Here is a 19246-nt window from a genome sequence, read left to right as displayed (position 1 = left end):
AGATTTCATATTCATCCCACATAAATTTCAGATTTTATTTTATCAGATTTTTGAACAAATTATTGTGATTTGATAAATAGTTGATCTACCAGTGTTTCAATTTAAGACTAATAGGTAAATGACAATATGTTGATACATGTTTTTATACATATACTATTTTTATAATCAAAATATAATTTATATTCATGGAATAACATGCTATTTTAGTTCATATTTTAGAAGTAACTGTGAAGGTCTACTTTTTGTCATAAATAATCTTAGGTAGATCAAAGCATACAAAATTAAGTTCATATAATTACCATAACTTTTTAGAGTCTTTATATTATCAAATAGTTATGTATTGTCACATGGTTATATCATTACAAATAGTTACATTATTAATTGAGGTTGATTTTTCAATGCATATTGAATTAGTTGAAAATTTAAATATATAAACTTGAATAAAGAACTATTTGTGCCACAAACCACCTTATCTTTATACATTAACAATTTAGTACTTTAAAATTGCCTTAAATTATTGAAATTGCTGTGTGTCTTGTGGGTAAATATGTGTTTGTATATGTGTATCATCTTCCTAATGCTTTCTGTAGTGTATTCGTAATACTGACTGTCATTTGTAGCTATTTAATCAAGTGTAAATTGCTTAACAACTTGTTTTTTTTTAAGCTGTTAATTGGGAATCATTACACCTACCTCACAGGGTTGTTGTGAGGAAAAACAATTTAAAAATTTGAAAGAATGCTTAGCATATGCTAAATGTGTAAAGCATGAAAATTGAGTGTTACTCAGAACTTTTCAGTGGCTTCTATAGTCTCCAGGGTAAACTCAGAAATGGCTTGTGGCATGTCTTCTGAGATTCTTTATGTCTTTAGCCTCATTCTTTCCTTCCAAACAGAATGTATTTACTGACACTGAAGACTTCTCATTTTTTAAAAAGATGTATCATGTTGTTTTTGGACGTTAGCTGTCTTTGACATTCTTTTGAATCATTCATTTTCCTTTGTCCCATGGCAACTATCCTGTGTAACTCATCCTCATTATATGACTCAGTTTAAATTTCCCTTTCACTCAGATGTTTCCTGCCACTTCTTCCTCCCTTGAGTATTTGCATATGTGACTCTTCTATATGATCCTGTTCTTATTTGTCTTATTCATCCAGTAATTTTTACATGAAATGCACTGCAAGCTTATATTTTTTATTTATCCTGCCCCCAACACCAGCATTAAATTTTGGCAGTTCAAGATGCTTGTGAACTTCTAAGACAGTATAAATGCCCTCTAAACAAATGCAAGCATGAATAATTATGATTATGATTGTTACTACTTTGAATTTTTATTAGAATTCAGATTTCATAATATTCATATCAAAGCTTCAGCTTTCTGATCCATTTGTCTTTTCGTCCATTTCCCACTGAAAGAAATGAACTGCCTAAGGGTACAAGTAAAAAGTTAGCTTACTCTTATCCTCTCAATTCCATTTTGATGATTAATTTTTTCCTTTTTTGATAATAGCTATTCAGGTAATTTTTTCTCATTTCTCTGTTCCTACTCTACTCTGTTCTTCATTCTTGTTCCTCTCTATCTTGTTCTTTCTTTTCTCTATTCATTTTATAAGAACACATTTAATTCGAAGTAATTTTTTTTTACATCAGCCTTGCTCAAACAAATTTAATAGACTGAAAGCCATAGTGAGCTGCTCATCCAGAGTTTGAGAATTAGAAGCAGGAAGGAAGTAATTTGTAGTCAAATTATATTGGAAAATATAGATTCATCTCTTGTCTTTCTGAAGTAATAGTACTTTCCATGTCTAGAAATAACCCAGATGTAATTACATGCTGTCCCTGATGCTTTAGGACTCTTTCTGGTTGCCCTTTTTAACTTTTTAAAAAATATTTGTGGTACTGGAGGTTGACCTCAGGGCTATTCGTTAGGCGAGTACTCTCCCCATTAAGCCAGGCTTTGAGTCGTTTTAATTTGTTTTTGAGATAGGGTTACACTAACCCTATGAGTCCTGTGATTTCTATACTTTTTTTTTTAATTAGAAAAGATTAACTAGGTAATTTTACAAAGAGGTTTTAATGTTAAAGTTGCTTTTTGAGGTAGGTCTAACTAGCCTCTAACTGCTAGGCTCAGGTGGTCTTCCTGTTTCAAACAAGCACCAACAATGTGCAAGTCAAAAAACATATTACTATTTTCCTCTACTCAACTTAGAAGTTCTGGTTATTTCTAAAACAGTAGACTGGATTGTAGTATCTCTTCCTCTTTCTTTTTGAATTTTTTAAATTTTCTGCCCCTAGTAAAATACCACTCTTTGAGTATCCCATATATTTCTAGGGCTAAGGAGAAACTCTGAATGAATCACTCTCCCTATTTATTTTTCAGCTATAAGTTCATTTTTTTGGTATAATATGCAAACACATGATGTAGGTGATGGAGAATAAAAAACTGTTCATTCAGTTTGAGTTGAGGTACAGTCTTTCTGAATGTGTTTAGATTAATTGTCATTTCAGGCCCTAGCCAGTGGAACTTGTTCTAAGCTGGAGTCCTTGAAAAAAATAATGGGAAAATCCTTGTTTTAATATACTATATACCACCATTCCTTTGTATTGAGGCCCTATAGAAGCTTGCTATTCTATGAATATACCTCCATTTCTATTATCTTTGCTTGGTCTTAACAATAGTTCACCATTTTAGAATTTCCCTCTTACCTTTTTCCTCCCTAGTCTTCAATGTGTAAGTAAAGTCTTTATTGGTCATGATAGTTAAAACAAATTCTTCCATCATATTCTTTTGTTGCATTATTGATAGATATATATTCCTGAGCAGACCATGGATAGTTTTGAGACAATCATGGACTATTTTTTAGTGCTGAACTCTTCATTGACTAGTCTAAGTTAGGCGTTTACACATTATTTACTGAAATAATAGGAATCTGAACTTAGTGCTTATAAAATTGTTGTTGAGGAATATACTTGATCTTCATACTTATTTCCTAGTACATTCCAAAAACCAGATTTGGGGGGCAATAATTAGTTTTATACATATTACTTTGTGTTCTAACCCAAGGGTATTTCATCTCTTTTGAGGTGAGTTGGTGTAGCTAATTTTTCTCTCATTTTTCTTTGCATTCTTTTTTTTTTTTTTCTGAGCTCCAAGCTTATTCAGTTATATATAAGTATGGATAAGGAAATATTATAAGTAACTTCAGAATACAAATAAGGAATTAGGTAAAATATTTCAGTTTTCTACAACAAAGTATTTTCCTTTTTTATCCTTTATTTTCATAATTTATCATGAGATATTTGAAATGCTGAAAAAGTAGGACATTTTGTCACCTACTGGGTTAGTTATGAGATAGTAATATTCTTGTAATAGAAAATTGAACTAAAGTTGTATTTATTGGAAACAATACTGTTGTAATCAGATTATTGTTATTTTAATTAATTGCTAAAATATATTGTCTCAATATGCAATGCAACTCTAAATTTCTGCCATTTTTTGACAGAATACCAGAAGCAGAATTCTTGAGGACATATGACCAGCCAGATATACAATAATTAGATAATCAAAAAATTAAAGTGGCATAATAAGTAGATATTTTTTAAAAAATTCTTTGTATGGTTGTGTGGCTGGTGGCTCATGCCTGTAATTCTAGCTACTCAGGAAGCTGAGATCTGAAAATCCCTATTTGAAGCCAACTCAGGAAGATAAGTCCTTTAGACTCTTGTCTCCAATAAACTACCAAAAATCCAGAAGTGGAACTGTGGCTCAAATGGTAGAGTGCTAATCTTGAACAAATGAAGCACCCAGTCCCTGAATTCAAGCCCCATTACTCACTCATACATACACATGTGCATGCATGTGCGCATGAGCGCACAAGCGCACGCACGCACACACACACACACACACACACACACACACACACACACACACACACACACACATTCCCTGTATATTTTTAAACCTGTGCAATTTTCAAATGACTACAAATAATTTACTTAGCAGGGAATAATTTTTTCTCCTCAAATTGCATCTTTAAAGTATGAAATAAGTCAAATCAGCATGAATTAAAATATTGTAGTGGTTTGTTTTTAATTTCAGCATTTCTGTGTTGCTGGAAATAATTTTTATTTTCAAACTTGCTATGTAATCCTGACTTCCTTCAAATTTGTTATTCTTCTGCCACAATCTCTTGAGTGTTGTGCCTGGCCTGAAATTACAGCTTTTTAACCTTCATTAATATGACTGTTAATATTTTGATATAATAATTGTGTCCATTAGCAATTACAGGGATCTTGGGAAATGAATGATAATTCCAGTCTCATTATGGATTTGATTTATTCTAGTGAGTGGACATAGTGATATGCTCAGAATAACTGTTGCTGCTTTTTAGTGCTTCTTGTGCTAGAAGTTTATAGGTAGCTTATTTTTCTTTTTTGTCTCATCTTATTACCCTCTTCAAAGATAAATCACTGATTTCTGGCAATTTTTTTATGAAAGTGCTATCATTTAGATGAGATTTGAATTTGAATCTGCTTATTGGTTTTAGTGTTCAGTAAAATTTGTTGCATGACTGGTAGTGTATTAAAATGGTATTAAATTATAAATGTATACTCTGAAAATATCCTTATTCTATATTTTCATGTGTTTTTACTACAAACCCTATTTTTTCTATTTCTTTTCTATTTTCAATATGTGTATATTTTTTAAATCTACCTTGTCATTGTTACATCCATCTATATACACTTATACACATGTTTATAGATAAAAGCCTATAATTTCATATTTTTTGTATTCTCATATTACTGGAAAAATAACATTTAAGTCAGTTTAATTTTACTTTATCTTTTTAATTTTTCATCTTTTCAAAAAATAAAACATGATTTATCTACTTTGTAGTTTTGTCTTTTTAAATTTTTAATGTTAGTATATGTTCCTTTCATCTTGTTTTCTACTCATAGTTTATATAAAGTTTACTAAGCTTGTATAACTTATATTGTAGTATTTTTGTAACTCATTTGTTTATTACTTATTAAACAATTTGTGAACAAATTAAATATTTATTGAGAAATAAAAACCATGCATTGTCCTGCATGTTGGGAATATAGAAACCTTGCCTTCATAGACCTTATATTGTTGTGAAGGAAGGAGACATAGACATACAACACATTTTACATTAGCATAAATATTGTGTTAAAAAATAAGTCGTGGGATATAATGACTTAGGAAGTAGGATATTTTAGGTAGGAAAGCAAGAAGAAACATCTTCAAAGAAGGGGCAAATGAATTGTTTAAACATTTGAGAGGAAAGGGGGACATTTGTATTCAGCTGTAAATAAGGAAGAAGATCATCATTTTCCAGGTATCAGGAATAGTAAAGTAAGAATCTTTGGCTCTGAATGAGTTTTAGCATGTTTAAAAGAAATAAATAATTTGTGAGTTGAATATAGGAGTTGAGGATTTTGAAGTAGAAGAGAGTCCAGAACAAGTGAGGCATGGTATGGCGTTAGAAATTTATTATTCAGAAGTAAATAAGTGTAAAGTTAAGTGTTAGTAATAAACTGACTCCTACTAAGAAAATTTGCCTTCCTCCCCGTAAGACTAACAAGGAAAAGGCGTGAGGGCTATATGTCATGGTATCTTTTAGGTGTAGCAATAATTACAGGTAGGATGTTCTGAAGGACCATTCATCAGAATTTGTGAATGCAGCCGGGCGCTGGTGGCTCACGCCTGTAATCCTAGCTACTCAGGAGGCTGAGATCTGAGGATCGCGGTTCAAAGCCAGCCCGGGCAGGAAAGACTGTGAGACTCCTATCTCCAATAAACCACCAGAAAACCGGAAGTGGTGCTGTAGCTCAAGTGGTAGAGCGCTAACCTTGAGCTGAAGAGCTGAGGGACAGCGCCCACAGAGTTCAAGCCCCACGACCGACAAAAAAAAAAAAAAAAAAAAAAAGAATTTGTGAATGCATTATAAATGTTAATAAGCAGTATCAGAGATAACATTGAACTTTGATTGAAATATAATTAAATGGACTTACACATCTCTATAGTAAAAATATACTGCAAATTTGAAAATTATACCTTCTTGATTTAGATTTTCCTCATTTTTGCTACCAAGTTTTATTAATATTTCATTTTTATCTCACTGTTTAAAATATAAATGATTAGAAATCACTTGCTAATTTGAAAAGATCAAATTTATAAATTGCTTTTTAAATTTTCTTATATTTTGACCCTCTAGATTGAAATTTTAGGTACTTATTAAATTGAATTTTATTTCAATTCCATGTTTCCCATCTATTTTTGTTTTATTTTTACAGTTATTATTGCCATTATTTGTTTGTTTGATTTTTTTTTAGACAAGGTCTCTATATAGCTCAGTGTAGCTGAGCTTTATCCTTCCTAAGCCCCTACAGTGCTGGAATTGCAAGCATGAACTACTCTACCTGGCTTTGTTTCTCATTTTAGTTATTTGCGGATATTGGTATTTTCTTTAATGATGTGGAAGATCATTTTACCTTCCTAAGATGATTTGAAAATTCCATCATTACTTAGCCTTGAAACTTTCTGTTTTATTTTAGGTAAATTTTCTCTTATATATTTGTAGGAAATAATCACTTATCAAATAAAGAACCTTTGTTTGTCTCCATTACCTTTTCACTTGCTTCTTATTTGCTTTTTTGTTTTCAGTTTCTTCCTTCAAATATTCACTGGTGATTGGGAGAGAAATCCCATGTTTCATATTCCAGTTCAGTGTCACCCCTTGGAAAAATGATTCCCAGTGTTCTAACATGATGTTACTTTCTCACTCACATTTTAGGTCAGTATTCTACCGGAATGCTAGCCTTTTCTGGTTACAACACTAATCATTGCCTGAAGTTACATACCTTTTACTTATTATTCATCATTACCAGTGAATGGAAGTACTATGAGACAATCTTTTCTGCTATGTTTCTCTTTTTTGTTGTGCTGTCTGAGACTAGAATATTGTTGGGGATACAGCAGGTGATTGATGTATACTGTGAATTTAGTGATGTAAATATATTAACCATTTGTTTCTCAAACTGTCCTTTACCGTTTTTGCCAGTTGTCTTCCATCTTTATCTGTGTATTATTTGTAGAATTTTACATTTTAATGAATAGAATCAATGAAGCCATTTTATATGGTATTTGTCATTAATTTTAACAAAAAAGTCTTATGAAATTATCATTTAATACAATTTATTTAAAGTGTTTCTGAAAATAAAATTAAAGGCTATGAGTTAGGAAAACTGGTTGACGTTAAAAATATTGTCAAGTTATTTTGATATTTTCTCGCAATTTTATTAGATTTATTTTAAAAATTTTAAAAATCATAATAAATATTAATAAAAATAAAATGCTGTATAGATCATTTTATCTTTTTAATTAACACTATAGTATATTCTTGTTCTTCACAAATATTTCTACATTTCTGAAATATATCTCATCTGAGACTGAGTATATGAAGTATTTTAAGTCTTTTGAATATTCATTGTCCAACTATACTTAAGAAAATTCAAAGCAAATTACACTTTTATTAGTAGTTTGTTCATATATATTTCTCATCAAATATTCTAAGGCTTCAGTCTATATGCCTTATAAACCTGGCCATTCCTTTCCAAGTGCTTTCTCTCTTCCTACTTGTTTTTTCCATTTAAAATTTAAATTATTATTTTTTTATTTTTTTTGGGGGGGGGGTCCGGTCATGGGGCCTGAACTCTGGGTCTGGGCACTGTCTCTCAGCTCTTCAGCTCAAGGCTAGCGCTCTACCACTTGAGCCACAAGGCCACTTCCGACTTTTTTTCTTTTTGCTTATGTGATGCTGAGGAATCGAAACCAGTGCCTCAGGCATGCAAGGCAAGTGCTCTACCACTGAGCCATCTTCCCAGCCCCTAAAATTTAAATTTTTACAGTCAACTTTATGTTCTTTTCCTTTCACATCTGTGCTTGAAAAATACTCTGTGTAATGTTCTTACTGTTTACTAAGTTGACAATTTCCTTCTTTTTTTGTTTCATCATTAAATTCCATTTATTAAAGGTACTAAGTGAATTAATCTAAACTTACGAAGTAAGTTAGTCTTTAAAAATTCATTGTATGTGTAAAACCTACTAAACCTTAAAAAGATTATCTATTTTGTAGTAGAATCTATCCAATTCAAATAAATTCTTAAGATTTGGAAGTAGGGATTATTGATTTATTTTTTATAAAGAATAAAGATTAATAATCTAGTTGTGCCAGCCTTATCATTTTTAAGTAATCATATATGATGCAACCAAACTGAAATTTATGTATGCTAGGGTCTTTTAACAAATGCTAAAAATGCATGTATGTTAGAATCTTTTATCCAAGAGTTATTTATTCTGGTCTGTTACTTTATCATTCTTTTATTATTTCTTGTACTTTTATATCCTTTCTTTATTGTGAAGTATTTACTGCAGTAATCTTTGTTTTTAAGAACTCTGGTATGTTTTTATTTTTTAAAATTTTATTATTTATTTTTATCGGTTGTGGCACTTGAACTCTGGGCCTCAGAGCTGTCCCTCAGCTTTTCAGCTCTAGACTAGCACTCTACCACTTGAGCCACAGCACCACTTCTAGTTTTCTGAGTGGTTTATTGGAGATTCAGTCTCACAGATTTTCCTGCCCGGGCTGGCTTTGAACTGCGATCCTCAGATCACAGCATCCTGAGTAGCTAGGATTACAGGTGTAAGCCACCAGTGCCTGGCTGTTTTTATGTTTTTTATAAAACAATTTTCCCTTTATCTTTCCTAGATCAGATATTCCTGCTTTTTCTTAAATTTAGTGAAATTCCTAATAATGAAGATGATTAAAATATGTTTGTGCAAGGTGTAATACCTAGGTTCTTACATAGAGGCAGATTTTTTTCAGATGGACAAATATTTTCTTTATAGAAATTACTGTTTCATATGACATGATTCCTATTTGTTATTTAAAATATTTTTATTTACGTATGTAACAGATTATTGTTTTTCCAAAGTGTCTTAATTTCCTAAGGTCACTTATAACCATAACAATAAATGTATTCTCTTAACAGTTATAGAGGCCAGAAGCCCAGATTCTTTGTACTTTACTACTGTAAGGAACTAGGTCTTTGATGCTTTAGGGGAGTCTCCATTTCCCTGCCTTTCTGTCCTCTATGGTCTGTTTGCTTACCTTGGCTCTCAGCCCTTTCTTTTCTGAGTCATTTCACTCTATTGCTTCTGTCATCACATCTCCTTCCTGACTTGCCTGTTGGCTCTCTCTTATATTGAAACTGTGTGATTATATTTACCACATAACCCACCAAATAACTACCCATTTTAAGGTTTGTAATCACATTTGTAAGTCTGATTTGACCTAAAAAGTAGCATATCTTAGGTTTAGCATGTAGATATCATTTGAGAAACCTTTGTTCAGCCTCTAACAACAATAAGAAAATTGATTTTTTTTCAGACTTTCATTGAGTTTTATATTAAGTAGATTGCTTTTATTTCATTTTCTACTCAGTTACAAATTTGCTGTGTTTTGAGGTAGCAAGTTTATACTTGATTTAATTTTCTATCTTATTGCTTCTGCCCAAACTTTTCTTTTTAAAAAATACTTTTCTTTTTAAAAATGATTTTTGCTATTTTTTAAAAACATCAATTCATTCATAGTACTATTAACATTCCCTCCTTTGACATAATTTTGTTTTATTAATGAATTGTAAATTATAGACTCACACCTGTGTGTTTGGATTATGCTAATACAATTAATTTGTTTCTGAATTTTTCACTATTTTGTTATCTTTGAATATTTATATTTATTAATTTATGTACATTTGTATTTATATTTGACTTACTTTTCCCTTATGGATCCCAGAGTTGTTAGTGCTTAACACAAAAGAAGTTAAAAAGTGAAGGAGGTTTATAATATGAAAATTATCTTCATGTTTAAAACTTGGAAGATCACATAAAACAATTTGAAAATGGAGAATCAACATAGTTATTTGAAAGGCTTTTTAACATCCTAGATACTTAAGTTTATTTAGGTCAGTTTTGATGATTTATGTTGTTTTCTGAGAGTTGTTCATTCTATCAAGATTTTAAAGGAACATCTGTTGCATGCCTGTTTTGTGGTAAGCATTGGGCTAGGTATTGTGCATGCAATATATAAAATATTAGATGCTTAAACTTAAGAGAGCATGTACTGGTAAGACAATAGTTAATATCCCTGGGTTGTAGATACAAGAGATTGAAAATAAGAAAATGACAATCCTGCTCCTTCTGAGCAGGATTTGATCATGAAGACAGGTATTAATGACCAGACATAAAAATAGTTGTACAACTGAAAAATAAAGACAATTGTTAGGAAGATTTAGGCTATGAACAGAAAGAAACAATGAATAGGAATTATAAGCTATATTATGAATTTTAGATTTTTGTCTGTAAAAATTCAAAATTTCTGATGTGGATTCTTAATTGTTTGGGGAGTTTATCAACAGAGATTTACATTTTGAAAGATAAGTGATGGCAACTGAGAGGACTCTTCCTACAGGCTGTAGAGGTAGTTAATAGTGAAAATAGGTTAGCATGTCATTGGGGACATAAAAGAACCATGAATCTTCTGAATAGAGGATGGAGGGAGAAAGGTGTGTGTGTGTGTGTGTGTGTGTGTGTGTGTGTGTGTGTGTGTGTGTGTGTGTGTGTGTGTGTGTGTGTGTGTGTGTGTGTGTGTGTGTGTGTGTGTGTGTGTTCATGTTTTAACTATACACAGCTAGCTCACCTTATCACTTTGAAGACACATTGGAGTACAAGTTCTAGGCCAACCTGAACTACTTAGTGAAAATGAAAAAAAAAAGTGAAGAAATATAGTCACTAATAACTTGTTGCATGTAAAGGAGATATCAAGAGATTTTTTCTACTTTTTTGACAAGTATATTTTAAGTTGAAGAAAATATTTTCTTTTTCTGATTTCATTTATATTCCAGATATTATCATTACCATAAAGATTTGTCATTGAAAAATTACTTCTAGGATCACAGAAATTCTGGGAAAGGAGAAATAGACATTCTAGTAAGATTTCTAAGATCAGTTATCAAAATGAAGTATCCTCTGGTGAAAAGATATTAACTCTTCTATGACATGTCCTATGTAAAGCTGATTTCAAAGTATCCACTCATCTATCCTACATAAACGAGTAACATAAGCCCTTAAAATTACCACCACAGTTATGGTATGGTGTATTTCCACCATACCAACATTTCCATTTTACCTTTCAGTCTCATCATCCATTGCCCATCCCTCCCTCCTTCACTAACATCAGCTACAGTAGGCACTCATTTATACATCTTACTATATATATATAATTTGACTTTATATCATAATAGAACCATACATTCCATAGTCTGTTCTTTTATTCTACATAGCACTTTTTTGTATTCAGTTTTGGCATGGCATTCATAATTTAACCCTTTTATTGTTGGCAAGAATTTATTGTCTGCAATTTTGTAGCTTGGTGGTTTTTTCACCTATTAAGGAACATTTAAGTTGCTTTTTATTGATTATTAGAACTAAAATTGCTATAAAGAGTTAGGTACTCATTTGAGTTATGTTATTATTTCTTCTGGGTAAATACCTTGGTTATAGAAGAATATCTGGGTTGTATGAATACCCTATTCTTATGAGAAATTATCTGATTGTTTCTAAAGAGATAATGTTATTTTATAATCCTACTAGCAATTCATGAGTATTTGTCAGTACATTCTCAGCAGTAGTTGATACTATCAGCCTTTTAAAATTTTAGTTATAGTCAGGCATGAGTGGCTCCTAGCTAGGAAACCAAGATCTGAGGATCACAATTTAAAGCCAATCTGGAAAAGAAAATTCAAGAGCCTCTTTTCTCCATTTATATGTTCTGGGAACAGTGTTACCTTAAGGAAGAAAGTACATATGTGTTTACTTTGTATCATAATAGTATCAGATAAATCTTCCCATCTTGCTATCTTTCTTGTTGCTATATATTACTTAATGGAATGAACATACTATAATTTGTTTTTATTTTTCAAGCAAGCAGCATACAGACAAGGACAATCCTGACTAGTAAAAATAAAATGATTTACGTTTAAATTTCAACAGTCCATTATTTGCATATACAAAAAAAGGAGGAAGAGGTAAAGATACACTCCACACTCAATCTGTAACATCAAAATTGTTGTCTTAAGCTACAGGAGATCTCATTGCTGAGGAACGAAGTCTAAATCACAACTAAATGCCCTTATATTCTGCAGTTGTACAGTTGAAGGTGAGGCAAAATGAAGCAGAAGCTTCATTTTCCATTATAATCCAGGGGATCATAATAAGAAACTGTCTTATGATAGCTTCCTATTGTCTTCTGTTCCAGGAGGATCACAAAGCATCTGCTATGTTTCATTTAAAGACATTGCTTATAATTCTTCCAAGTATATGTTCAGAGCCACCCCAGCTAGTTCCCTGTAATTACAAACTTGAGCCCCACATGTATCTAGCTATCAGTTCTTCTACATTTTGTTTGTTCGATTGTCTTTGTTTTGGTGGTAGCCGTATTCTGGGTTATATTGATAGGTGGGTACGAGCTGATCATTTCTGTCCTGCTAATACCTCCTTCTGTGGGCAAACAAGTCTGCTCATGCAGTATGATCAATTGCTTTATGAATTTTTCACCTTTTCTACCCACATAATGTTGTCTAGAACCAGATTTTAGGAGACTCAACATTTTCTTTCTTGCATGCACTGAGCCATCAGAAAATCTTCTACTTTTTGACTTTTAAGCCACATCAGTTAACACCTTGGGATTTATGACTTCATATTTACGGTGATTATAAATAATTGCCAAAATATACTAAGCATAAAAGACAGCAAAAGAGTTCTTAGGTTAGTATCCCCTCCACCTCAAACTCTCCAATTCCAATCTATTAAAATATTCTGAAAATCGTTTCTAGTTGTAAATATTAAAGGGTATGATCTGAAGAAAAATCAGTTCTGTAGTTTAGATCTTATGAAACAAGTTTTACCTCTTTTCCTTCTTCCCTGACTTTCAAAGCTAAACACTACTCAGAGAGAAATTCTGTTTTGAGAGAATTGGCATATTTTGAACCAATACTATATATCCTGAGTTTATATTCCACTGAAGGCTGGGCCTCAGCCCTCTGTTTGCTTTTTTAGCTGTTCTTTTGAGAGCCTATTCCACATTTCATTAGTTCCTCATGTCCAGGCATGATATGGGGCATGAAATGTCCAGCTAAGGTCTCAAGTATCTACACACTGCTAGGTCATTTTGCTACAATAGGAGCCTCGTGTCTGATGGAAGATATATTGGGAATCTGCATACATAAAATAGTTCACTTAAGCATCTCTAAATAGTATGACCTAAATCTAGATAGAGATGGAGATACCAGTAGATACCTTGAAAAGGTGTAACTGCAGTCAATGCCAGTGGTATCTTCCAGAGGAGGGTATCTATTTGATAGCACTAAACAGATCTGATATCCCTTGCTGAAGGCTCCAAAGTTTCCTGTAATTGGTACTCTGCACAGATTTTCCAAAACATCTTTGACCTTATGTGTTGGCATTTGCTTGTTTTAGTTATAGGTCTACCCTAGTACCAATAGATTACTATGCTCTGAATCTGATCTATTTGTTGGTTGTATTGATGACCTTTTCTTTTTTCTTTATTTTTTTTGTCGGTCATGGGGCCTGAAATTCTAGGCCTGGGCACTGCCCCTCAGCTCTTCAGCTCAAGGCTTGTGCTGTACCACTTGAACCACAGCACCACTTCTGGCTTTTTCTGCTTATGTTGTGCTGAGGAATCAAACCCAGGGCCTCATGCATGCAAAGCAAGCACTCTACCACTGAGCCATCTTCCGGGCCCTTTGATGACCATTTTTAATGGCTCCTTTCCTATGGATATCTGAATGGGTCATGAGCAGGAAATAATGGGTATTTTACAGTGTACAGTCATTATACAAATCTCCATAGAGTTGTGGACATTGTCCTCTACCATAATACAGCTAGGCCTCACCATAAAGCCAGACCAATGACTAAAAAATAAGTTACTAAATAGTAAACAGACTTCACAGGTGTTTTTCAAAGTATTACAGCTTATGATTTCTTATACTGAGTAGAGCCCTGTTTCTCTATATAGCTTTAAATAGTTTTCTTTGGAGTTGCAAAGCAAGAGTGACCAATTATGCTATTACATATTTACCTTTGTTGATTAATCTTGAAGCAAGCCTAGAATGCTTAGGAATCTTAGAATACTGAAGGCCATGATATTACCAAAGTTCCAGTACAGACTCTGTATCTTAGGGTCTGTACTACTTTTGGGGTTAGTTAATATATCTTCAACTATCTTTAATCATCTCTGGTCTGTCAGTCATTTGGAAGAATGCATTGACTTAAAATATATTTTCCTGTAAATTACTTTAGACCACTTGAAATTTGTAAGTATTGTGGAAAGACGATGACAGTTTAATTTTAATTATTATTCCTCAGATTCTAAATTCAGGAAAAACTTAGACATGAATTTCAACACATGATGTTAATGCTGATTTCAGATATGTGACCTATTACAAAGGATTGTAAAAGTGATTCTTCTCATACAGTTCTTATGATGATACTGGGAATCCATATATGTTCATATTTTCTAATATTGAAATATAAATTTTTCATAAAATTATTATATTTAGTTATAGGTAACTAAAGCTCATATTTTTAAGAATTTTGTAAACTGTACTAATAAATAGATAATTGTGTATTTGGTCTGATTTTATAGTTGTCACAGTTTAAAAAATATGACAATGAGTTTTTTGTTCCTTTTAAAAAATATTTTGGCTATTTATATAGGCTCCTAAACAACATTAGCTTTAAAATTGTAAGAGTGACTAAATATTCAGAAAAGCAACTGATCCAAATTTGTTATGCTTTTGCAATTTAGAAAATAATGAAAAACAGAGCTGTGTTAGTCATCAAGAACTCCACCCAGTTTGCAGAGTTAAAAATATATTCTCAGATTGAACATGTTTCATGTGTTATGTTTACTTAACACAGTTTGGTGTTTTGTTTGCTCAGTTAAAATGAGCATTCAATGGCTATTTTATTATTTGGGGAGAATTACCATTGGATACAAAATTAAGGAGCAGATTTCCACCCCTTGATGAAGTTGAGAATTGAATCCAGTGTGTCTTGCATGCTATGCCAGTGCTGTACCATGACAAACATAACTAGCCCTTTAGATTTCATTACATTTTGAAATAGGCTTGCACTAAGTGGATGAGGATAACTTTAATTTGCCATTCTTTAGCCTCTATCTCCCAAGCACCTAGGGTTTAAAGTGTACATTGCCAAGCAGTTCTTTAAAATTGATTTTCCTTTAAAAACAATGAAAAAAATCATACAGTGTTACAAATGTGTAATACAGTATAGCCTAAAACTACCAAATATAATTGATAGCTTGTAATTACACTTTGGATTTTAGAACTATAAATTAAGTAATTTATATTCTTATCCATTTTAAAATGAATCCTGGACCACTATATGTTAACATTTTTGCAAATGCCTTGAAATGCTTCTTTCTGACCTTTTAAAGACATAGGAAGAGTAGAGAGAAAAATACCTTGAGAGGAGATACTTGTATAAGGAGAGTAGTGTAATTAAACTCAAGAGAAAGCTTTAGACCAGCTGAATATTAAATGATATGTAATTCCTGTTAATTGAGAATACTGTATGTTGTGTGTGTGTGTGTGTGTGTGTGTGTGTGTCTGTGTGTCTGTGTCTGTGTCTGTGTTTAGCAGCCTATAGAATGATGTTTTGAAGGAAAGAAGAGAATTTGGATTGTTTGGTGGGGAACAAAGATTGGGGAATGTGATTTGTAGTAAGTAAACAAATAACTTTCATATATGTTGACTATTCTCTGACAAATCTCAGTCATTTAGTATAAGTATGATAAGACAGTGATTTACAAACATTGTCATAAACTCTTTATATTTGTTTTTAATATTTTAATATTATTTTATTAATACATTTAAGTGTATTAATAAGTCACTTAAATCTTAAAAGGCAATAATCTAAATGTTTGTTTTGATTGATATAGAGAATGGAAAGAATATCAGAGTTGTTGATTATAGAACTAAGCTCTGGTGGGAATTTGCCACATCTGTTTCATGGTTTTCTGCTAAGACATTCAACAAAAAAAAAATTAAGTTGATTAGTAATAAAAGTACAATAATTACTAATATACAACAGACTGGTTTTTTATAACTTACCATTGGACAAACATACTTCAATTGAATTTGATTCTTTTTAACAAATTTAAACCAGAATTGGCCCTCAAAACTTGATTGCTATGCTGCAACTTACTATATTAACCTATGTAAATGTTTTGTCTTTTCCAATGCAGATTGGACTAACTAAAATTAATATATTTTGGTAGTAATATTTATGGTAACATAATTATTAGTATACTACCCAGATTATTAAATCTACATTATAATCATTGGTACATTCTCTATTTAATATTTTCATTTATCCAAACCCCATCTAAGCTTTAATAAAATAACTATTCATATTATGCCCTTGAAGTGATTTTGGCTGTATGAACCATATTTTTACATGGGAACTAAAACATCCTAAATACATCTTGAAGAACTGAGTGAATTCTCTTTGACATTCTTTATTATTATTCTAAAAGATCTGTAGGCTAGTTAGTTATGTTAAATGCTTTAGTAAGATAATTGAAAAAGGACCACTACATCCTCTTGAGATTTGGTAGATATAAAATATATAATGCCATTTTAATGATGAGTCAAGTTAAATTATTAGTATTGCTCTCGGATCATTAGTATTACTATTGTATATTATTGAAATGTTAGTGACATACACTTTCGAGTCTATTTTTCTGATAAAATTTTTTGGTTCATGTGAGCTTAAAAACTCCTTCTGACAACAAACAAATGGAAAAGGTTGCCAGATGTGTGGAATGCATCTATTTTATGATAAAAAATTTATAAATACCAGTTCTTGTCAGTAAGAAATTTGTCTGTTTTAATATATATGGAGATAGTGTAATAAAATTCACTAAATACTACTTGTAGTAGAGAAAAGTGGATGGAGACTGAGAGACTATAATAGAAGGGGTGTATAGATCAAATTACATTGCATATGTATTTGTAAATACTTTAATGAAAAACCTTTGTTCTGGGAACTTGTGGCTCATTCCTATAAACCTAGCTATCCAGGAGGCTGAGATCTGAGGATTGTGGTTCCAATCCAGCCCAGGCAGGATAGTTGGTGATACTCTGCTCCAATTAACCACCAGCCAACCAAAAGTGGTGCTGAAACTCAAAGGGGTAGAACAGTAACCTTGAGCAGAAGAGCTCAGGGACAGCACCCAGGCCTTTTTGTTCAAGACCCATGACAGACAAAAAAATGAGACAAAAAAAGCTTTGCAAAATTAATGTAATTTAATAAAAAGTAGAATTATGAAAACTTTGTTCATTTTTATTTACTTTTTATTATTTTTAAGTAGTTATACAAAGGAATTTCAATTCAATATGTCACTTTCTGAGTATAATGAATCTTTATCAGTCTCACTCCTTCTATCATACTCCCGAATCTTTCTTAGACCCACTCATCCCCCCCCCCATTTACATATGTACATTGAGTATTATGACTGCATTTGCCTTCCCTGCTTTTCTGCATTTGTCTTACCTCTCCCTTGACAAGTCTTTATCTTACCTCTCCCTTATTTCAGCTTCATGGTATTGAATTGTAGTTCCCCCCCCAAAAAAAGTGTTTTCAGTTACTTAAATTTTAAGAATCTTTTATTTGTAGTAATGTTTTACAACTCTACATTTCTATTAAATAATGATTTGCTGTACCTGACTTTCCACTTGGAAACATATTTAAATACCTCTTAACCCTATTAATGGGGGAATTCTAATAGTTACAACTAATGGTAACAGAAAAAGAGGGGGAAAAATGAGATAGTGGATTCTTAAGCATGTTCTTTATTTTCTGTTTTGGGCTGTAACAGTGGAGAACCTGTGGTGGATGTTGCATATTGTAGTCTCATTCTTTCACATTGTCTCACAACACACGCAAACTGTAGCAGCACTACAATAGTTCACCAGTGTTTACTGTACCATGGCATCATATTTATTATTCTAGTACTTATTCAACCTGTCAAAGCAAGAAGAGAAATGAGATTCTCTTATTAGGATCTTAATACGTTATGCAGTATGAATTATTTTATTATTTATAAGGTAGTACAGCATTGTGTTACATTGTAGTAAAATGATAGTTGCTCTGAGAGAATCAATACCAACATTTCCAGATTATGTATTCATTAAAACATACTCAACAAGAAGGAAAACAGTCATCAGAGAAATTTAATTGGAATATCTTGTTCATATATGGATAAAGACTTGAAGATGCAACCATGGTAAATTTCTGAGTAGCTATTTTGTTACCCAAGCAAAGAAAACTGTTTCTTAGTGGAGAGTAATAATCTACTTATCTGTTTTACTCATCAATAATTTAATAAATCTAAAAAGAGAAAATAAACTTTATTCAAGTGTTAATGCCAGGTGTTCCATTTAAGGAATTCATGTGACTGAGGAATTAAATGCTTATGAGTGATCCTCTTAGTCACCTACCAACAGGCGATTATTCAAAGAAGTTAAAAATATTAATCCAAAACTACTTAAAAACCAATAAGTTACAATTTTCATTCTAATATACTTAATCTACTGAAATTTTCTCACAAATAATGTGCCTGTTTGCCTGTCATATTCATTAATTTAGCAATATTAAAGTGAATTACAATATTTTGAGACCAGATTGTGTTGGAAACTCTTCTGAATGGAACAGTGTACTGAATCTGACTCAACCATTGGTAAATGGTTGTACATTTTAACTTTTTTTGGCCTATCTGGTAATGTTTGCCATGAATTCAAGCCAAGATAACTAAGCAAAACAACATGATACTTAGGCAATTTACAGTCCAATAAAATCATTTTAACAAACAAGGTTTTGAATCACAAACATTATAGTTCCAGTATTATCAAAACTTAAAACAAGAAATTCTCCAGACAAATTTGCATCAGATTATTTTACAAGTTTGAATTAGAGTTCCAGTACCATATTTCAGACCTCAGTGTAGTTCAGAAGGGATTTTAATATTTCAAAAGCCAGTTTTCTGTAGCCTTAT

At 31.9% G+C, this 19246-nt stretch overlaps 1 protein-coding gene across 5 annotated transcripts in view; it reads left to right on the top strand.

The window, feature by feature from the left end:
- Positions 1–19246, top strand: part of Nova1 (NOVA alternative splicing regulator 1) — a 142743-nt gene that overhangs the window by 55106 nt on the left and 68391 nt on the right. The window lies entirely within an intron of this gene.

This window comes from Dipodomys merriami, unplaced genomic scaffold (assembly GCF_024711535.1).
Source record: "Dipodomys merriami isolate MVZ:Mamm:240054 unplaced genomic scaffold, mDipMer1.0.p SCAF_1, whole genome shotgun sequence".
Taxonomy (NCBI): domain Eukaryota; kingdom Metazoa; phylum Chordata; class Mammalia; order Rodentia; family Heteromyidae; genus Dipodomys; species Dipodomys merriami.
The sequence above is the reverse complement of the archived record's forward strand: the minus strand, read 5'-3'. Positions and strand labels throughout refer to the sequence as shown.